At 46.2% G+C, this 23179-nt stretch overlaps 1 long non-coding RNA gene across 1 annotated transcript; it reads right to left on the bottom strand.

The window, feature by feature from the left end:
• Positions 1 to 14022: 14022 nt before the first annotated feature.
• On the bottom strand, positions 14023 to 21349 carry LOC138642772 (uncharacterized). The gene is made up of 2 exons (XR_011314101.1): positions 20593 to 21349; positions 14023 to 18250 (listed from the first exon to the last, which is right to left on the bottom strand). It is a non-coding gene; the product is annotated as an uncharacterized lncRNA (long non-coding RNA).
• Between the last annotated feature and the right edge of the window lie 1830 nt (positions 21350 to 23179).

Genomic DNA, 23179 nt, shown 5'->3' with positions numbered 1-23179 from the left:
CGGCCAATTACCAATCGATCTAGAAATGGGAATTCTGAAACCAGACGCAGAAGTTCAAGACTCCAATTGGGATATCATACGGCAAAAGCAGTATCGCCAAGTGCAAGAGAGTGTGGAAAGAAGCCTTCAGCAAACTAGAGAAAGACAAGAGCGAACTTTCAACCAGAATGCTCTAGCGACCCCATTAAGACCGGGTGACCAAGTGCTCAAGAGAAATCGTCGAACCAATAAACTGGACAATCAGTGGGAAGCCGTACCCTACACAGTTTTACCAACAAGAGTGGATAATCCTAAAATGTGTCTCATTAGCAAAAACGGAGGCTTAACATCTGTACTAGTGTCAAGAGACAATCTTAAATTATGTCCGGAAGCATTGAAAGAGCCAGACGTTGTCCAGCCAGAACCAGAAGTTATTCAACCCATACAGGTTCAACCAGTAAAGGAAAAAGAAGAGGAAGTGTATCACACCTGTATAGGAGACTTTCCCAAAACTCTACTAACATACCATGGTGCAGTAGTGGTTCCCATGGTAGCCTTTTACCCAACACCGAACCCAATACCAGAAGTCCCAAGACAGGAAGAGGCTGACCCCGTACTACAGGAGGTTCCAGGCCAGGAAGAACAGATTCCTGGTCAGAGTAATCCCATTCACGGTGGACTTGCCAACTCCATAGTCGTGGAATTATCTTTAGCAGAGCGGGCAGATACTACATCCGCAGTAGACAGTAGTACACCACATGAAGAGACACCGCTATTACGTAGATCACAGCGTAGTACCCAGGGTCAATTACCGGCCAGGTATGCAGATTACCAACTATAAAGCTCATAATGTGAATTGTATATATGTTATGCCGTATATAGTTAAACAGAAAATGTAGTATAGTCATTGTTATCAGTCTGCAACGTTTAAGCCCAGTGCCTACAGAGACTTGTCTGTATGAACTTATTGCATATTCTTGAACTTTTTATCAGCCCGGAGGCACTAAATCAAAGCTCCGGAAAGACTGCTTTTTGAATTTTGCTTTTTGCTCTTTTTGAACTTTCTTTAGACTTTATATTGATAACTCCGTTGGAAAAATGGAACTAAATTCCTGGACACAAAGTACAGTGCCTTTCCTAATACCTTCAAGGGTAGAACTGTATTAATGGACGCTATTTGAAGTGACTTTTTACAGAACTCTATTTTTGTTTCCTTGAGTGGTTTTTGTAACTTTTCATTTTTAAGACTCTGTACATATTAATTGTTATTTCAAAATGTTATTGTCCCACAGTCCCGGAGTACTGTTCTTAACTAAGGGGGAATGTGGCACCCCTAGGGGTATTTGCCACAAAAATAGTTACTGACAGTAAATACAAATACTAAAATAGCAAGACTGCACTACCACCTCCGGCCAGAAGGGGGAGCTCCAGAGACTCCCCTTGATCCATTCTGGTCTGAGAGAAGAAATGGCAGTTGGGCTAAGGAGCTGAAAGTGAGAGGTCATACAATTGAATCTCTAACAGCCCTGTGACTGTTACCAGGCCTAAATCACCGGCCTGAGGAGAAGAGTGATAGAGAAAAAGGACATTGTGAGAACCAGGTAGCATTAATCACTACCCAGAACAGGCGCAAAGACGGATACCGGATCCGTGGCTGTATTCATTATATATAATACAGCAACCGGAAAAACGTGAGGTGATATCAGCTTCACTAGGGCCGGACGCAGCAACAGACACAGAGTTCAGCGGTACTCCCAGAGGGGGTAAACCGATAAAAGGACTTGGGTTGCCCATCGAACCAGGACCCGGAGGGGACAGATTGGGCCGGCAGCCAGTTCACATACAGCAGCAGGGCCACACAGAAATTGCGCACAATAAGAGGCGAAGACCCCGGCAGGGTCAAAGTAACTCAGAGTTCCCATACAGACTCCGGTGACAGGACTGGTTGTAAATCCTTTTATGTTAAAGTAAACTGGTTAAACGTTTCAGTGCCTCAGTCTTTCATTTGGACAATAGCCATCTATCCAGGATCGGGATCGTCACCGCTGGGAGAACCTGCTGCTGATCAAGTAAGTGCCTGTCCCCTCATGATACCCCTTACACTGTGCATTGCCTGAGGCCACAGCACCGGATCAAGCCACCCGTGACATCCCCCTCAAGAGACAGACTCCATTGGTCCGGTGCTGGGTATCCCGGCCTCCTGGGCGTCACAGTTACATGGATGACATTTTGCTTTTTTGGCATGGTACTGCCAAAGTTTTATCAACGTTTATGTCGGGATTGAACTGCAATGACTCCAACATTTGGCTCACCTATCCCTACCATCTTAAGGAGGTTGCTTTTTTGGACATTATGTTGCAGGTTCAGGAGAATGGTCTGATATACACAGATGTATTCCGAAAGACAACATGAGCAAACACTTTACTGCATGCTTCATCGGCACATCTGAGTGCAACCATCAAGGCTGTACCTATTGGTCAATTTCTTCATATGAGGTGGATATGTACATCTGATGAACTATTTGAGAGACAGGCAATGGACCTTGGGGGGAGATTTTTGGAATGAGGATACAGCAGGAGAAGTATAAAAAGGGGCTATATCAGAGCAAAATAAACTACAAGATCTGATCTTCAAACAGTAAAAACTAAAAGAATTAGTGATGACAGAGTCCGTTTCATATCAACTTACAATCATCATTGGGATTTGATGAAGAAAATCCTCTGTGAACATTGGTCTATACTGGGAACTGAACCCACACTTGCAAAATACGTCCCTGAATTTCCACTTATGACAGCACGTAGGAGCAGAAACCTAAAAGACATTTTGGTTGATAGCCACCATGTCGCAAAACCTCTTAATCCCTTTGGAATTGGAAAACCAAGAGTTGTGTGTTATCCCTGTGGGGACTGTCTGGGGTGTAAAAACATTGTACGAGCCACGACATTCATGTCTGCTGATAGCAACAATGAATTTAAGATTCGGGAATATATTACCTGTAATACCACACATGTTGTCTATTATGCAAAATGTACACGTAATCTTATATACTGTATATCGGCCTCACAACTCGCGAGTTGTGAATAAGAACTAGAGAACATGTACGAGACATTTTGGCAGCAAAAGATGTGGACAATGTGGAGCAAGGGTCGAGGTGATGGGCTGGGTGGACGGGAGCTCCCTACTTACTGCTGCTGCATCCAGTGATAATCCTTTTGCGCGGCTGCAGGAGTTGGTGATCACAGCCACTACAATCCCCCTCAAGAAAGCCTCTAGGGTCTTCCGAGCTCCTTTCACTTCAGGTTTGGGTGCCACCAGCCCTGTGCGTTCCTTATCCTCCTCTGGCTGCTTATCCGACTGCCAGAAAGGGTTTCACTCCTCTAGCTCCTCCGACCACCAGGCCTCGCAACGCAGGGCCACAGATCGCCTCCAGTCCTGTTGGCCGATGCCACCACGGAAAGACATACTCCGTCTCTGCATTGTGTCAGGTAATGGCGTCTCTCCTTCTGGGTTCCACAGAAAACTTAAAGATGAAATAAGGAAATATAACTTCCTGCTCTTTCCCTGGCAAAAGCTGTCACATCACAGTAGCAGCAGCATCAGCTCCCATATGGCTCCTGGGAGCTAACAGTCTCTGGGTGGGCACTTTCTCAGTCCTGGTGCCCATTTCCATTGCCCACGGGTGCAGGGCACAACTTTTTCCCCTCCAGGGGAGTATTAGGCTCCCGACGCTGCAGAGCCTCTGGACCTGGACAAGCCTGCCCGGGCACTGACCTGGAGACAGGTACTTCCTATCCCTTTAAGGCTGCTGATCCATCCCCCTTAGTTAACCTCTTATTAGTCCTAATCTAACATATGCATGTTGTATATTACAATGCACAATAGTAAAATATTAAGACAATATCAAACATACAAAAACAACACATGAATAACAGTAATATATCATATTAACAGAGTAGTTTATAGCCAAACCGTCAGGGCACCACATGGGGCACACACGCCTGACATACAGGAGAGAGGGAACAACTGAGGGTCCCCGCCACCTCCTTACAAACACACTTGGGCTTGTTCACTCTTTTGCTAAGCCAAGTACACTGCAGCCATTATGACATGGATTTCCAAAGAAAATATAAAAGTCTCATCAGAAAGGAAGGATCCATCAAATACATCTCAGTTGTATTGTGAAACTTACAAACAAAAACATCTTAAATTATAAATGAAAAATAAAGTGTGTTTGCGGCGCACATGTAAAAATGTTCACTATTCCATAGAGATTTTATTTGTCTGTTACAAAAAGACATTAATCTGGAAAAGTTCCTAACTGATCCACCATAAAAAGATAAGTATTTTATGCCCTGGTAGAAAATAAGTGTTATTTTAAAAAAATATATGCACAGGTTATGTAATAAAACATGCTGCACAGCTTTATAACAAGTGTTTTACTTCACATCAAAGGTTAATTCAGATCAACACAGCTGAGCTCTGCTGAATAATGTCCTTAATGGTGCTATAGCTAGTCTTTGTGAGCTAAAGAGTTAATGAGCAGACATTCCCATCTCTGTGCTGGGATGTCTATGGGAAAAATCACTGCAGCTCCTTTCCACCTTACAGCTACAAATGTATTGTAAATCAGAAATAGAGCATGCAGAGGTATAAACTGGTGAGAACACAGAATACAAGTCATGTAATTCCCAGAAATAGTGCTATTCCTTGTGTACACACAGAACACCTTATTTTGAATAATAACTTGAAAGAAGCCTTACCCTTTAAGGCCAAATGAATAAGTGAAATCTAAAGAACTGTGAATAATTTAACCTTAACCCCTACAAGGGAGTGGGATCTTTCCCATATTAAATTTCATTGCTGCTATACCCATCAGCAAAGACTGATATTTACAATGATCTAGGAGACCAATTTGTGATATCAAGACAGCTGGAGGGAATTGTAGACTTTGCTTGGACTTAGGCAAGTTTGGTTTGCTTGAAAGCAGCAGCAGACTAAAACACATGGTCAAGAAATGAAATAAAGTTATACAAGCAAGCAAGGATAGATCTGCCGCTCAAAGGGATTGAGTATAGACAAGCTTCTTGGGGCCCTCCTGTCCGACTAGTCTCACAAACAGCTCGATCCTCATCGCGTTGCTGCGGGGGTCTCAGGGAAGCTTGCAGGGAGCCCCCTCCCTGCGCGATGCTTCCCTGTACCGCCGGCACATCACGATCATGTTTGATCGCGGTGTGCCGGGGGTTAATGTGTCGGGAGCGGTCCATGACCGCTCCTGGCACAGAGTGCCGGATGTCAGCTGCGATAGGCAGCTGACACACGGCCGCGATCGGCCGCGCTCCCCCCGTGAGCGCGGCCGATCGCGTATGACGTACTATCCCGTCGGTGGTCATAGGGGCCCACCCCACCTCGATGGGATAGTACGTCTAATGTCAGAAAGGGGTTAAACTATGTTTTTTTCTGAAGCGCTGAAATTGCTAGCCTTTTAATAACTGCACAGTTTTATTTGTATTAATTCTTAGTTAAAATATAGTAAAAGTCCATAATCACAGATGTTTTTACTGTCTATATTTGTTGTGTGATGATCCTTGTAACTTGTACCTGAACCATGGCCAGTATGATGCAGGAACGGGCGCCCTTATTGCGGACATCTTTGTTTCATCTGGGTTGGTGCCCATAAACTTCTCCCTTCCCAGCATGACTGACAAGTCTCTTCCTATATGCAAAAAGGAAAAGACCTGTCACTCTAACGTAACTGGCCATAAACCACCCAGGTTTCCTTTAAGTGGGTGTAACTGGAAATGATATTGCATTGAATTTATTTACTCACCATTGCTTACATAGTGCCTTCACATTCTGGAAACCATTAACTTGTTTGTATGTTTTAAAGTGTAGGAGAAACTGCAGAGAAGTGAATCTTCTGTAAAAAGATTGCTTTGTTAAAATTTCACTGGCTTGCTATTACAGAGCCATGTTTTCTTCATTTAAGAAAAAGGAGGCTTGAACCAAAATAGTCATAATAAAAATTATTTCAGCCATCATTATCTTAACTCTGTTAAATCAAATTAGAAATTTTAGAGGTTCACTGTTGAACTGGAAAAAAATGAAATGTGTTAACAATTCATATCCTATGAATTAGAGTCAATAAAATGCAAAACCATGTTAAAGAAAATGACTTACATTCCCAACACCAACAATATGGTAAATTGTAAATGGATTATCTGTATGTCTTGTGTACACATCTAGAATCTGACTGTACACAGATTTACTTTTTCGCCATTGGCTGAACTTATTAGTTTATGAACTATCATAATCTAATAGAAGTCTGTTTCATGCCCACATTACTTTCATACTCAACTATTAATGTGAAGTGTTCCCAAGCAAAAGCAGTACCTTCTCAATTAAGAGTTATAATAACCTTGTACAAGTGAGGCAACTATATTATATTTTATGCTAATGATGCATGAAAATGTTATGACCAAGCAGTCATTATTACTTTTTATCTGGGAATGAAAAATTATTTTAAAGTTAATTATTTCTGTACATAATATATTAGATGAAACCAGTGTATTTTTTAATAAGATTAAGAACAGATTTTTATAGACGAGAAAACCTTTCAGCCTTATCATATTAAATAGCTGTAACAAAAAGTAAAAAAAAAATGGAAAATTCAAGGTGTAGGTTAGAAACCTGGATGAGGGACGGCCACTGCAACAATAAGCAGACACACACGAAGATTAGATAATATTCTGAATATGTACTGTATTAACCAGTTTATAAAACAAAGGAAAGGATGGTAGGTAAACAGTGTACAAGTAACAAATACAATGACACCGTGTCTGTGAATTGAGATACTGATTTGGCTTTCATCCTAAGTCATATTGCACGACTCGGTAAAGGGTTGATTGTGACTTGTAGGATCACTACTTCCAACAGGTGGCGCTATAGAGTTAAGTCCTCTTTTTCTCAGAAGAGGCAATTTGCATAAATACAATGACAGCAGTTACTCTCAATAACACCAAGTAAGAATATACGCACACTTAAACAGTATTAACAGCCATATTCGAGCAAAATACCACACAATTAAATCTATCTGTGCATAAATAAATAAAACGACGATGTTGTGCCAGTAGTTTAGTGATCACCTACTCGGTACAGTTTTTGAAAAGTCTCTTACAGAAGAGGCCTTTTCTCCTAATTAACTGGACCGCTGTAAGGTTACTTACATATGTGCATATATATTCAGATGTAAGATGGTACCAGTACATCTGGAATGCTCAGAAACACCATTTTGCAGCCTTTAGGCAATGCAGATCTCTCCAACGCAGGGCTTCCTTAAGTCCTTCAAGAAAAGAACTCATTTGACCCAGCTCAAGATGCTTTGTACTTGGTTGTCCTCACCGAGTGGGCTCATATCAAGCTGAACAACACGTACCAGAGTCACCAATAACAATTGATCCAGAGTCGCACCACCCTATCAAAACTTTGTCCAAGGATTTGCTTTTCACTTCCACCCGGACTCTCCTTCGACTACCTCCAACAGCAAAAATCCCCGCTCCCCCCCGTGCTCCTACTCTGGCCTCTATCCGATGTCTTCTAATGGCCAGATCATATATTACATCACAAATCAACAGTATAGTAAATTGTTATTAACCCTTACAGGTGTGTGCCGAAATGATGGTTTAGTTGCCCAAATTATTTGGTTTCAAATTTCTATCTTTAACATAAGTTTTGTTAAAATGAGTTGAAAAATTAAATGTTAATTATTTATTTATTTAAGAAATGTAAGATATGCTAAAAATTTTGATTCATAGTTTTAGCCACTTTCAAAAGCCATTTAACACCTTATTTAGTCATCAAAATGGTTTAGCTACATTGCTGATCTCAGGAACAAAACAGCAAAACACGGCAGAGGTTCTTACCTGCCTAGGCCTCCAAACAAATGCACTAACTGGATGCAGTGGACCCATGTGGTTAAAATAGAAACAACACAGGTGCAGCATAACCGATGAGGCAGCCACTCACCAGCTACCAAACTAATGGAGGGGGTGGCTGCTTGGCACATTGCTGCACATAAAAACTTGTATGTGACGCTGTTCACACAATGGAGATGCACAGCATCCAGGCAGGCCTAGTAGTGACACCCTTCTATTAGATCAGGCGGGCCTGCCCAGAGCTATTCAAATGCACCCCATGTGCACAGACACCACAGTTTACAAGTAGTGTTGAGCGATACCTTCCGATATCGGAAAGTATCGGTATCGGATAGGATCGGCCGATATTCAAAAAATATCGGATATCGCCGATACCGATACCCGATCCCAATGCAAGTCAATGGGACCAAAATATCGGAATTAAAATAAACCCTTTCTTGCCTTGTAGGTTCATTCTACATGAAGGAAAACAACTAAGAATAATGCCGGCTGTATTTGGGGAGGTGGCGGAGACATTAAAGTCATAGAGGTTTATCCCAATCAAATAGAATAGCATGTTTTTTGTTTTGTTTTAAGACGTTCGGAGTGACAAAGATATTGACTATGTAATTTTTTTTTTTTATTTTGTCAGATATTGATGTTTCACTATTCCACGCCCTTCCCCTTCTTTTTTTTCTTTTTTTTTTGACTTTTCCCACACTTTCATCTTCATCATCATCATCAGAATCTTTGACATCAACTTCTTCTACACCTTATTCATCTTTTTCTTCATCCTTTACCTTTTTTTTTTTTTGATTACATTCTTCATATTCATTTTATTCAACTATTATTATTCTTCCTATTCTACATATTCTTTTTATTCCACTGTTATTATTCTTCCTATTCTACTTCTTCATCATATTCTCATTTGTGACAGGCATTCCCGTAGTTGTTATCTATAAAAGTTTGAAGATTACACCTTCCGTTCTGCCAGTCACAAAAGTTACATTTGTCTGCGTTCAGTTTGGCCTGCAGCATCAGGCTTTATCCAGGGGCACCACGAGGAGGAACGGACTCACCCCCATACACTGCTTAGTCTTCTTCTGCATATAATTTAGATAATATCTTTTGCTCTGATATTAAGTCTTATGCTTAATGTTCTTCTGCTCTTTGTTCTGCAGCCTCTTGTTCTTCTGCTTCTCGGTCTTCCATGTCGTCGTCTCCAGGGTTGTCGTCTCCAGTGTCGTCATCTCCGCCGTCGTCGTCTCCGCCGTCGTCGTCTCCGCCGTCGTCGTCGTCGTCGTCATCGGGGTGGTCTTCCGGGTCGTCGTCGTCGTCATCGGGGTGGTCTTCCGGGTCGTCGACTTTAGGGTCTTCAACTTGGAAATGTAGCAGAAGGTACAAGAAGGCTGAGAAAATGCCAAGAACCTGCTGATGGAACTGGAACTCGGATGGCTACCCGAAGGTTCAAGAGCCTATGGAACTACTGAGGACCAGCTGACGTTACTGGAACCCGGTTACTAAGCAGGAGGTACCAGTGCTAAAAAGCACTACCAAGGACCGCCTGACGTTGGCGGAACTCGGATACCCAGGAGGAGGCACCTAAGCCAAAGGCTCGGCCCGGAACCAGCTGACGGTGCTGGAAACAGGAGGTGGACCCGAAGGCCCACAGGAGAGGAGAGAACAGCTAGGCCGCGAGGCAGCTGCAGTTACTGAACCCCAACAGTCCTACAGGGGGAGCTGGGCCTACTGGCACTACAGAACCAGCCTTGACTACCAGTTCACGCAGCCCACATAGGAAGCTCCTAAACTGGAGGCACCCTGGAGTTGGCTAACCCGACCGCACCATAACGGGGCAAGCATAGGCGTCTCAGTGAACTTGACACAACCCGGAAACAGCTGATGGTGCTGAAACCAGGCTTGGCACGAGGGAGTACCTGTGACAAGAACACTGCCGAGAACCAGCTGGCGGTGCTGGAACCCAGATGCGTTGCCCCAGTGTGCAAGAGCCAATGGCACCGAGGACCAGCTGGCGTTGCTGGAACCCGGTTACTAAGCTGTAGGTGCCCGCGCTTAAATGCACTACCAAGGACCGCCTGGCGTTGGCGGAACTCGGATACCCAGGAGGAGGCACCTAAGCCAAAGGCTCGGCCTGGAACCAGCTGACGGTGCTGGAACCAGGAGGTGGACCCGAAGGCCCACAGGAGAGGAGAGAACAGATAGGCCGCGAGGCAGCCGCAGTTACCGAACCCCAACAGTCCTACAGGGGGAGCTGGGCCTACTGGCACTACAGAACCAGCCTTGACTACCAGTTCACGCAGCCCACATAGGAAGCTCCTAAACTGGAGGCACCCTGGAGTTGGCTAACCCGACCGCACCACGACGGGGCAAGCATAGGCGTCTCAGTGAACTTGACACAACCCGGAAGCAGCTGACGGTGCTGAAACCAGGCTTGGCACGAGGGAGTACCTGTGACAAGAACACTGCCGAGAACCAGCTGGCGTTGCTGGAACCCAGATGCGTTGCCCCAGTGTGCAAGAGCCAATGGCACCGAGGACCAGCTGGCGGTGCTGGAACCCGGTTACTAAGCTGTAGGTGCCCGTGCTTAAAAGCACTACCAAGGACCGCCTGGCGTTGGCGGAACTCGGATACCCAGGAGGAGGCACCTAAGCCAAAGGCTCGGCCTGGAACCAGCTGACGGTGCTGGAACCAGGAGGTGGACCCGAAGGCCCACAGGAGAGGAGAGAACAGCTAGGCCGCGAGGCAGCCGCAGTTACCGAACCCCAACAGTCCTACAGGGGGAGCTGGGCCTACTGGCACTACAGAACCAGCCTTGACTACCAGTTCACGCAGCCCACATAGGAAGCTCCTAAACTGGAGGCACCCTGGAGTTGGCTAACCCGACAGCACCACGACGGGGCAAGCATAGGCGTCTCAGTGAGCTTGACACAACCCGGAAACAGCTGACGATGCTGAAACCAGGCTTGGCACGAGGGAGTACCTGTGTCAAAAACACTGCCGAGAACCAGCTGGCGTTGCTGGAACCCAGATGCGTTGCCCCAGTGTGCAAGAGCCAATGGCACGACCGAGGACCAGCTGACGGTGCTGGAACCCGGTTACTAAGCTGTAGGTGCCCGCGCTTAAAAGCACTACCAAGGACCGCCTGGCGTTGGCGGAACTCGGATACCCAGGAGGAGGCACCTAAGCCAAAGGCTCGGCCTGGAACCAGCTGACGGTGCTGGAACCAGGAGGTGGACCCGAAGGCCCACAGGAGAGGAGAGAACAGATAGGCCGCGAGGCAGCCGCAGTTACCGAACCCCAACAGTCCTACAGGGGGAGCTGGGCCTACTGGCACTACAGAACCAGCCTTGACTACCAGTTCACGCAGCCCACATAGGAAGCTCCTAAACTGGAGGCACCCTGGAGTTGGCTAACCCGACAGCACCACGACGGGGCAAGCATAGGCGTCTCAGTGAGCTTGACACAACCCGGAAACAGCTGACGGTGCTGAAACCAGGCTTGGCACGAGGGAGTACCTGTGTCAAAAACACTGCCGAGAACCAGCTGGCGTTGCTGGAACCCAGATGCGTTGCCCCAGTGTGCAAGAGCCAATGGCACGACCGAGGACCAGCTGACGGTGCTGGAACCCGGTTACTAAGCTGTAGGTGCCCGCGCTTAAAAGCACTACCAAGGACCGCCTGGCGTTGGCGGAACTCGGATACCCAGGAGGAGGCACCTAAGCCAAAGGCTCGGCCTGGAACCAGCTGACGGTGCTGGAACCAGGAGGTGGACCCGAAGGCCCACAGGAGAGGAGAGAACAGCTAGGCCGCGAGGCAGCCGCAGTTACCGAACCCCAACAGTCCTACAGGGGCAAGCATAGGCGTCTCAGCGAGTTTGACACAACCCGGAAACAGCTGACGGTGCTGAAACCAGGTTTGGCACGAGGGAGTACCTGTGACAAAAACACCGCCGAGAACCAGCTGGCGGTGCTGGAACCCGGATGCTTTGCCTATCAAACATTGTCTTCCTACAGCCCCAGCGGTGTTGGAGCAAAGGGTAAGCAGGGGGAGCAGAGTGTAGGCCGAAGCCTGCACTGGAGTCAGCTTTGTGTCTGCGTTGCGTTTGCAGGACACTTTGCTGGCTACACAGTGGGGGAACAGCAGGCGGTGCTGAACCCCACTAACACATTGGCTGGTGTTTTTCTCTGTGCAGCTAGCACTTCCGGGCAAAAACTAGCGTTGTTACAGCCCAGGGTCAGCAGGAGGAGGAGAGGAGCAGAGTGTAGGCCGAAGCCTGCACTGGTGGCAGCTTTTGTTCTGTTGTGCCTGCGTGGCGTTTGCAGGTCACGTTGCCGGCTACACAGCTGGGGAACAGCTGGCGGTGCTGAACCCCACTAACACATTGGCTGGTGTTTTTCTCTGTGCAGCTCGCATGTCCGGGCAAAAACTGGCGGTGTTAGAGCCCAGGGTCAGCAGGAGGAGGAGAGGAGCAGAGTGTAGGCCGAAGCCTAGTTGAACCAATTTCAAAGGTAACCTTTAACCCCCCCTCAGGTGTTACAAAGTACAAGAGCCACACCTTGTGCAGCATTAATGCTGCACAAGAAAAGGTTGCTCTATTAATTTGTCTACTTGCACACGCTGAATGCAACATGTACACAATTTAGCCCATTCTACAGTCAAACTGTAGTTGAGGCGTGACTTGTATTTTTAAGGAGACGCAGCATAGGTGTCCCTAAAAACGCCTTTGTGCTTGGCGCTGCTTCCTGAGCGTTGTTTTTTGCTGTACAGGAGTCTGCGCTCTTGTGTTATCCCTTGGCAATGCCCTGTTAGCGCTGCCCGTCTTATGACCTCATTTCATGTTGGCCGCTGCGGTTAACGATGGCCATAAATCCCAGACCCACACTGCCTTTTCATAAAGTCACACTGCGGTGCTGGGATTCGTGGCCTTGAGCAGTAAATATTTTGGCCGCTCACACACGTCCTTACACCTGCTTCAGACTGGGCGGCCTCTGCTGATCCCTTTTCGCATGCCGCGGCCAGGAGGCCGCACAGTCTGAAGAAGGCGGAAGGCGATGAGTGACGACAGGCGAACATATGCACTGCTCATGCCCATAAACCACACCCTCGCTGACAAAATAAATAAGACAACGAGGGGCGTTGTTTCACGCAGGGCGGATGCACAGGCGCAGCCAGCTAACCATGATGTCAAAAGACGGGAAGCGCTACCAAGGGGGGTGCTGCGTATCATTAGAAAGGAAAGTCACACCTCAGGGACAGTGGAATGGTCTCAATGAGACACATTTTGTATGTGTTGAGTTCCACGTGGGCAAGGAGAAAAAGTCAGCCACCTTGTACAAATGCAGCAGTACTGCTGAACAAGGTGGCTGTTATACATAGAAACACCTGGGGATGGGGGGCAGGCTCCCTTCAATTTCAGTTCATGTGCCAGCATGGCGTTTGCAGTTCACGTTGCCGGCTACACAGCTGGGGAACAGCTGGCGGTGCTGAACCCCACTGACACATTGGCTGGTGTTTTTCTCTGTGCAGCTAGCACTTCCAGGCTAAAACTGGCGGTGTTATGAGCCCAGGGTCAGCAGGAGGAGGAGAGGAGCAGAGTGTAGGCCGAAGCCTGCACTGGTGGCAGCTTTTGTTCTGTTGTGCCTGCGTGGCGTTTGCAGGTCACGTTGCCGGCTACACAGCTGGGGAACAGCTGGCGGTGCTGAACCCCACTAACACATTGGCTGGTGTTTTTCTCTGTGCAGCTCGCATGTCCGGGCAAAAACTGGCGGTGTTATAGCCCAGGGTCAGCAGGAGGAGGAGAGGAGCAGAGTGTAGGCCGAAGCCTAGTTGAACCAATTTCAAAGGTAACCTTTAACCCCCCCTCAGGTGTTGCAAGGTACAAGAGCCACACCTTGTGCATCATTAATGCTGCACAAGTAAAAGGTTGCTCTCTTAATTTTGCTCCTTGCACACGCTGAATAAAACACGTACACTATTTAGCCCATTCTACTGTAGAACAGTAGTGGAGGCGTGACTTGTCTTTTTTTTTTTTTTTTTTGAAATTCTTTATTTAAGTTTTCAATTAACAGTAATAAAACAGTTAACATTTGCTCTCATGTCAAGAAATACGGGTATTTGTCATATTATAATATGTCTAAGGATATTCAAGGCAGATGGATTAAACGTATACATTCCCTAGAAAGTGAAGACAGTTGAGCTTACAGAACTTAGAACAAAATTTCAGGACTGCAAAGAACTAGCCCTAGAAACAGTACGAGTTATGATAAAAAATTTGTAAGGCTAGAGGGTGAGACGGAAGGACTAATTTACCGTGGATATAATTGAATTCAGATGAGGTGAAGGAGGAGTGGACGGCAAAGAAAATGGCTGGAACATGCAAAAAATAGAGTCAGGACGGTCATCGCGTCTTGCTAAAGAAAAGATAAGTAGGAAGGGCCAAACAGAACTCTTGGTAGGGGACTAGTAGATGAATTCCTCAAGGGGGATCCTCCGCCCCAAGTCCAAGAGTAGGGGACAAAAACACCTCCCACGGAAGCCAAGAATCCTTGAATTTCTCGTGAGAGCGTGCCTCCCAGCTAGATAATTCCTCCAAACGATATAAGTCTTGGACTTTGAGGATCCATTCTTCCAGCGTTGGGGGAGATGTTTTTCTCCAGTGTATTGAGATTAAGTGTTTTGCGGCCGCTAATAAAATGGGTAGTAAGTCGTGTTTCTTTGGGTTAAAAGAGGAAGAAGGAAGAGAGAGCAACACCTCCTGGGGAGTTAGATCCCGATCCATCAGGCCCATATCTTGTAAAGATATATTTACATCTGCCCAAAATTGTTTCAATTCCGGACAGAGCCAGAAAATATGCGCTAAGGACCCCACACATCGAGAACATCTCCAACACTGCGGGGAATCCACCAATCCCAAATGAAACAGTCTTTCTGGGGTATGATACCACCTGGAAAGGATCTTAAATGCATTTTCCTGCAATAGGATGCATCTAGAGAACCCATGGGAATTGGCTAGTACCCGCTGAGTTTCATGAGGGGAAAGCGTCAGACCCAACTCCATCTCCCAGGAAGAAAGATATAAGGGTTTAAATTGAGTTGAACTTTTAAGGAGGTTCACGTATAGTTTAGAAACCAGTTTAGTGATTGGAGTTTTCAACCTCACTAGCAAGTCAAGCCAGAGCCAATCCGTAGATTGGTTTATCTTAGTTCTAAACGCGGTCATTATACGGTGTATATGATATTTCTGGAGAAAATTAGTAGGTTGTTTTATGGCACTGATCGGCCAATTATCAATGCAAGGTATTCGGTTTGAAAGGAACTGAGAAATTGGGGCGTCTGGTAGGGATGTCCAGAGTCCATAAATGTCTTGATAGGTAGGGTCCACCAACCATGGGATGATCTTAATTGGAATATTGTCTAGAAAATGGCAATACGGAAGCTGGTTTGGTATAAGGGAACGTTTTATGGATAGGGTGTTAGATAGGATCTCATTAGATTTTATGCGTGTGCAATTAAAAGACGACCAAAGATAGAGATCAGCTTCATCCCCTAGTATAGCAAGTTCTAGATATGTATTGAGATTTTCTGGATTGGGTTTTACCAGGTTAAACCATCTAGCAATATGTATGGCTTTGTAATATGTTTTGATATCTGGAAGGCCAAGACCGCCGCTACCTCTAGGAAGAGAAAGAATTTTAAAAGGGAGTCTGGCTCTTTTGTATTTCCATATAAACTGGGAGAACAGTTGGTTGGCTGAATGGAAGAATGAGTTGGGAAGGGATATGGGAACCATGTTCATGGTATAAAATATTTTAGGGAAAATATAAGATTTAATGACATTTATTCTGCCCATCCAAGATAAATAAGGTATGTTGTAGTTTTTTAGATCCGTTTGAAGCCTTGTCAGGAGGGGAGTATAATTACATCTATATAGGGAGGAAGGATCAGCCGTTAGATAAACTCCAAGATATTTTAGTTTCTCTGATGGCCAGTTAAAGGGGGTGTTTTCTTTTAAATCCAGTATATCTGAGTTTTTTGCTGAGATATTTAATGCTTCAGATTTATTTGCATTTATTTTAAAGTTAGATATCTCACCAAAATCGGCAAACAGGGACATTAACTTCGGGAAAGATGTTTTGGGATTGGAGGTTAAGATTAAGAGGTCGTCGGCAAAAGCAGCTACTTTGACCTCAAGTTTACCCATCTTAAGGCCTATGATCTCACTATCCTGTCTAATCTTTTCCATCAGGGTTTCCATGACCATGATAAAGAGGGAGGGAGAGAGAGGACAGCCCTGTCTGGTACCGTTAGTTATATTAAATGGTTCGGAAAAAATACCGTTCACACCGACCCTAGCAGACGGATCTACGTAGAGGGACATTACAGCATCTATAAAGGCTTGTGGGAAGGCAAACTTTTGAAGCGTACAGACCATGTATCTCCAGCTAATTCTGTCAAATGCTTTTTCAGCATCAGTTGACAGAATAGTCAATGGAGTCTTAGTCTTCTTTGCATATGAAATAGCATGGAGGATTTTAGTAGAATTATGTTTGCCTTCGCGACCCTTCACGAAACCCACCTGGTCAGGCCGAATAATTCTGCACAAGACACCATTCAACCTCGAAGCCAACACCTTAGCCCACAGTTTCAGGTCAGTGTTGAGCAATGAGATAGGGCGGTAATTGCTACACAGGCTGTCGTCTTTCCCCTCCTTAGGTATAATAGCAATGTAGGCCTCAAGTGCCTGGCGAGGTGGGAGCTTCCCTTCTAGAAAGGAATTAAACAGATCAACTAGGTGGGGAAGAAGAATATCAGAGAACTTTTTGTAATAGCCCACCGGGAAACCGTCGGGGCCAGGTGCCTTCCCATTCGGGATGGTTTTTAGGATGTCTTCTAATTCTTTAAGTGTAATTTTGGCCGTGAGTGCGTTACCTTCTTCAGGGGAGATTTTTGGAAGGGGGAGAGAGGCCAAAAAAGTTTGGATTTTAGTCATGGCTGTCGGACAATTTTTCATATCATCAGAAAGGGGCAGATTATAGAGGGACTCATAGTACTGCCGGAAGGTCTCAGCAATCTCTTTTGAGTCCACCACTCTCCTGCCCGTCGACGCAACAATTTTTTTAATGAATTTTTTCTCTTTTTGCTTCTTTAGCAATTGTGTGGTGAGTTTCCCACTTTTATTGCCATGCAAATAAAAGCGGTGTCTGCAATGCATAAACAATTTTGCTGACTTTACATTTAATAAGTCTTTGAGCTTGTTACGAAGAAAAACAAGATCCTGGTGAGACTCAGGTGATTTAGTACTTTTATGTGTACGCTCTGCAGTGGTTATTTGGTGGAGGAGAGATTGGATTTCTTTTTCTCTTTGTTTTTTAATGTACGAGCTAAGTGAGATGAGTTCACCCCTGAGAACGGCTTTATGTGTTTCCCATATAATGGGAGTGAGATGACCCGTATTTATGTTTTCACTGAAGAAATGAGAGATGATGGCTCTAAGTTTGTCTGTATGTCTCGGGCTATCAATCAACGATTCATTAAGTCTCCAGGTCATAGCGGGCCTAGGTAACGTGGTGATGAGAATCTCAATGAAGACAGGGGCGTGATCTGATAAAGTGATTGTGCCAATTTTAGAAGATTTTACTAGATGTAAGGCTCGAGATTGTACTAGAAAGTAATCAATGCGATGATAAGAGTTGTGTGGTGACGAGAAAAATGTGTAATCTTTCGATGTGGGGTAGAAGCTTCGCCAGGGGTCTATTAGTTGTAGAGAGTTTAGCTTATTTAGGAGTTTTTGTCTCGATTTTTGAGGAATGGAAGAGGAACCACTAGAGGTGTCTAGGTTAGGTTGTAGAGTCAGGTTTAGGTCCCCTCCCACAATCAATAAACCTTCCTTAAAAAGCTGTAGAGTGTCCAATGTTTTGAGAATCCATTGTGTCTGGTTTATATTTGGGGCGTATAAATTTGCTAAGGTTATTTTTGTGTTTGCTAATAGCCCTTTTATAAAAACAAATCTGCCTTCCGAATCAGTCAGACTATCCTCTAGTGTGAATGGGAGACCTTTTTTAAGCGCTATACTTACTCCCCTAGAGGCGGAGGAGGAACAGCTGTTGTACCAAGTTGGGAAAGGGGAGAAAGACATATTAGGGGTTCTTCCCATTTTAAAGTGAGTTTCTTGCAAGAAGGCTATTTGTGTAGATTGTTTTTTTAACAGTGTTAGTATCTGACTGCGTTTTGCAGGGGAATTTAAACCTTTCACATTAAAGGACGCTACCGTGACCGTACCCGCGTCAGTTCGATTAGTTGCCATCCACTCCTTCCTCAGAATCCCCCGTCACACCATAGAGCCTGAGAAAAAAATAAAACATGGTAGTTAACAAACTATATACAAAATACAGCTCGCTTATCGCAGGGGGGGGGTACAAGAACCCAGACATAAGCGAGAGAAGGTCCAAGTGGCGACCTCTACAACTTGTCTTAAAAGGCAAGAGAAAAGAGAAAAAATATTTGAACATAGCAGTGTAGCTATTATCAAAGTACCGAACAAACAATAGTATTAAGGGACAGAAACATAATACAATTAACAATATGGAGTTTTTCTCCAAGTCCAGAGAAATTACAAAAAATTCTATCGACTCCAGACAATGTGAACAGATGAGAAAAAACATTGGCAACAGGAGAAAAAGAATCATAAGGAGAACTTGGTTTGATGAAAGATAAAAAAGAAAAAAGACTCAGGAGTCAGGTCATAAATTTCGCCCCTATCAAGGAGAAGAGAAAATCAAACCAGCATAACCGGTCTGCTTCATGTTGGGAGAACTTTAGGGGCAGTTTTCTTCGGTTTAGGAGAAACGTGTTTCTTTTTAACTGACCATTCTTGTAGTTTTGTCAGTTTAGGGAAATTCCATCCTGTGTCAACTGGCATCCAGGAGGGGATGTCTATCGGCGAAATGTCAAGAGTCGACCAGGCTTCATCAAGGTCTGACGGGGATCGTATTGTGATCTGGCGGTTGCCCACCGTGATGGCCAGACCGAAGGGGTAGAGCCACCTATACATCAGGCCGCGTGACCTCAGTTCGGATAGGAGTGGTTTGAGAATTCTCCGTTTAGCCAGAGTGGAAGGGGCGAGATCCTGGAAGAGTTGTAAATGAGCATCCTCATATAAGAGATTGTCTTTTTCCCTAGCGCCAGTTAGGACCGCTGTGGTATCCACGAAGCTCAATAGGCCGCAGATGATGTCTCTTGGCGGTTCTCCCTGTTTAGGCCTGGGTTTGAGGGCGCGATGAACTCTCTCAATGACAATGGATTCCGCTCTTTCTTTCCCTAGGAGGTCAGAGAAAATTTCCCTGGTGACCTTATCCAGTGATTCCCGAGCAAAGGATTCAGGAACGCCTCTCAGCCTGATGTTTTTTCTTCTGCTGCGGTTTTCCTGGTCCTCTGCAGCTAGGAGGGCAGTGTTAAGTTGGTGCTGTTGTTGTAGGAGTTGGTCACGTAGGGACAAGATGGCATCAGTCGCTTCCATGTTGGCGGATTCTAGGGTTTCCACTCTCTGGCCCATATGCTGTAGATCTGCACGCAACCCAGAAATTTCTTCCAAAAGTGGCTGCATGGTTTGTGCAAGTAGTTTTTTCATGAAGGCTCTAGAGATTGGGGCTGAGTCCTCCAAAGTGGATTCGCAGTCAGAGCCCTCCCCACTGGAATCTGAGTCTTCCAAGACATCTGAAGAGATAGCTCTCTTATATGATTTTTTTGAGGGAGTCTGCGGCATATCTGTCCCCTTTTTAAGATATTTATCTAAATTTCCATGCGCTTTACGAGTTTGAGTGTCAGCGAGCGGTTTATCTGAAAGTTTATCACGCTCTTTGTTTGTTTTACCCATAGTAAAGCTTCTGATGGCGTGATATGCAATGGTCACCACTTGGACATTCGAGTGAAAAGTGTTAGTTCATTGTTGAGAAACGGTTCTCTATTGTTTGAGCATAATTTTGCGCTTTATGGTTGACCGGCTTCGGCCGGGGATAGAGTGCACAGATGAGAAAAAGCTAAATAGAATTGTAAAAGAAAAATGAAAAACTTAAATTGAAATAACAACCAGCAGTTCCTGTAAGTCACCAGAAGATGGCAGCGGTGGAGTGTCTTTTTGTTACTAGCTCTCTGTTGATATAAGTAAGATGTAGCAGAGCTGAAAAGGAGTTTGTTAATAAAAATGAAGCAAAAAATTTGGTTGGAGCAGTAGCTCATGTAAATCGCCAGAAGATATCAGTATAGCACTCCTTTATCCTGTTAGTTTTCTGCCTGTTGATATAGGTAGGGTGCAAGAAAGTTGTGATGGATATTATGCTTTAAAGATAAAAGCAAGTTGACTCTCAGACGATTTGGGGATATAATAGTTCAAAGTAATCTGCCCCACAATGGATGGGGAAGGAGGAACAGGAGGTACCCTCAGCGCAGATAACGGCAGCTTCACAATCCTTCCCAGCACTGCTCACCAAAGGGGGGTTAATATCACCCTCTATTGCCTTCTCCGGCGTACTGAGAAGCCCTGGGCATGCAGCAGGTTTACAGCTAATGCAGAGCACACTGTTCTGTAGTGTGTAACTGATGTCTCTGGGTATGGGGCAGCAGGGGGGAGCAGGAGATGGGCCCCTGAGGAGAGGGAGATAGTTTAGAGCAGGCCGTTATCCCCCTACCTTCATCAAATGCAGGGCTTCTTCACCATATCAGCCAATATGGCGCTGGCACGAAAAGTTCCCGCGCCTCCCAGGAGCGCAGACGTCTTCAATCACCGCCGGGACAGAGGGACCACCGACCGCCGGCCACACTTCGTTCTCCTCTCTCACGTCCCAGCGTCCAGGGGTCAGGGGTGAGAGCCGAGTCAGGGCGCAGCTACAGACCCCGCAGGTATCTGATCACAGGCCGGAGCAGCAGGAGGTAGGCAATTATGATCGCTGAGCCGGAGCAAGGGGGATGGGAGCAGCCCTCAGCAGCAGTGCTTCCGTGCAGCAGCTCTCTCCAGTGTAGGCTGGAAGTAACAGCCGTTCAGCCTCAGCGTCGCTTCGTCGGCTGATCTTCTCTGCCAGATTACAGCAGAGCCGTGGTGTACTCAGCAGGCTGGGAATTTTAGTTATTTAAGCGTTCGGGCACTCCAGCTGTAGATGCAGGGGGAGGTGGAGAAACCCCCGCTGCAGCGAGTCGGCTATTTCACCGCACTTGATGGTCCACTCGGCCCGTCCAGCCAGCCTCAGGCTCACATGTAGGCCTCGGGGTCTAAGCCCGATATAAGATCAGTTTGAGGGCTCAAAAGGGTGTAAAAGTCTCCTGGACCAGAAAGGAGCTGATTAAATATCTCAAGTCCAGTGGATGGGTTGTTGATAAGTGCGGATTAAGTTAGATATAAATAGCCAGCAGAGGAGCTTAATGGAAGCACGTCCTGCTCCTTGAGCTGCTGGCCACGCCCCCCTGTGACTTGTCTTTTTAAAGAAAAGCAGCACAGGTGTCGAAAATAACACCTTGGTGCATGGGCGCAGCTTCCTGAGCGTTGTTATTTGCTGTACAGGAGTCTGCGCTCTTGTTATCCCTTGGCCATGCGCTGTGAGCGCTTCCTGTCTTCTAACCTCATTTCATGTCGGCCGTTGCGGTTAGCGATGGACATGAATCCCAGACCCACAGTGTGTTTTCTAAAAATCACACTGCGTGGCTGGGATTCGTGGCCTTGTGCAGTAAATATGTTTGCCGCTCACACATGTCCTTACACCTGCTTCAGACTGGGCGGCCTCATCTGATCCCTTATCGCATGCCGCGGTCATGAGGCCACCCAGTCTGAAGAAGGCGGAAGGAGATGAGTGAACACAGGCAAACATATGCACTGCACATGCCCATCAATCACATCCTCATTGTCCAAAAAAATAAGACACAGAGGGGCGTTGTTTCGAGCAGGGCAGACGCACAGGCGCAGCCAGCTAACCAATGATGTCAAAAGACGGGCAGCGCTAACAAGGGTGGTGCTGCGTATCATTAGAAAGGAAAGTCACACCTCAGGGACAGTGGAATGGTCTCAATGAGACACATTTAGTACGTGTTTAATTAAACGTGGGCAAGGAGAAAAAGTCTGCCACCTTGTACAAATGCAGCAGTACTGCTGTACAAGGTGGCTGTTATACATAGAAACACCTGGGGGTGGGGGGCAGGCTTCCTTCATTTTCAGTTCATGTGCCTGCGTGGCGTTTGCAGGACACGTTGCCAGCTACACAGCAGGGGAACAGCTGGCGTTGCTGAACCCCACTGACACATTGACTGGTGTTTTTCTCTGTGCAGCTCGCATGTCCGGGCAAAAACTGGCGGTGTTAGAGCCCAGGGTCAGCAGGAGAAGGAGAGGAGCAAAGTGTAGGCCGAAGCCTGCACTGGTGGCAGCTTTTGGTCGGTTGTGCCAGCGTGGCTTGTGCTGGACACGATGCCGGCTACACAGCAGGGGAACAGCTGGCGGTGCTGAACCCCACTAACACATTGACTGTTGTTTTTCTCTGTGAAGCTCGCATTTCCGGGCAAAAACTAGCGGTGTTAGAGCCCAGGGTCAGCAGGAGGAGGAGAGGAGCAGAGTGTAGGCCGAAGCCTAGTTGAACCAATTTCAAAGGTAACCTTTAACCCCCCCTCAGGTGTTGCAAGGTACAAGAGCCACACCTTGTGCAGCATTAATGCTGCACAAGTAAAAGGTTGCTCTATTTAGTTTGCTCCTTGCACACGCTGAATAAAACACGTACACTATTTAGCCCATTAAACTGTCAAACAGTAGTGGAGGCGTGACTTGTCTTTTTAAGGAGACGCAGCACAGGTGTCAAAATTTATACCTAGGTGGTGGGCGCAGATTCCTGAGCGTTGTATTAGCTGTACAGGAGTCTGCGCTATTGTGATCCCTTGGCCATGCGCTGTGAGCGCTGCCTGTCTTCTCACCTCATTTCATGTTGGCCGTTGCGGTTAGCAATGGATATGAATCCCAGGCCCACAGTGTGTTTTCAAAAAATCACACTGCGTGGCTGGGATTCGTGGCCTTGTGCAGTAAATATGTTTGCTGCTCACACATGTCCTTACACCTGCTTCAGACTGGGCGGCCTCAGCTGATCCCTTATCGCCTACCACGGCCAGGAGGCCGCACAGTCTGAAGAAGGCGGAAGGAGATGAGTTAAGACAGGCGAATATATGCACTGCACATGCCCATCAATCACACCCTCGCAGCCAAAATATATGAAACGAGGGGGGTTGTGTCGGGCAGGGCGGACGCAC

The sequence above is a fragment of the Ranitomeya imitator genome, chromosome 6 (assembly GCF_032444005.1).
Source record: "Ranitomeya imitator isolate aRanImi1 chromosome 6, aRanImi1.pri, whole genome shotgun sequence".
Taxonomy (NCBI): Eukaryota; Metazoa; Chordata; class Amphibia; order Anura; family Dendrobatidae; genus Ranitomeya; species Ranitomeya imitator.
Note: the sequence above shows the minus strand (reverse complement) of the source record. Positions and strands in the feature narration are given on the sequence as shown.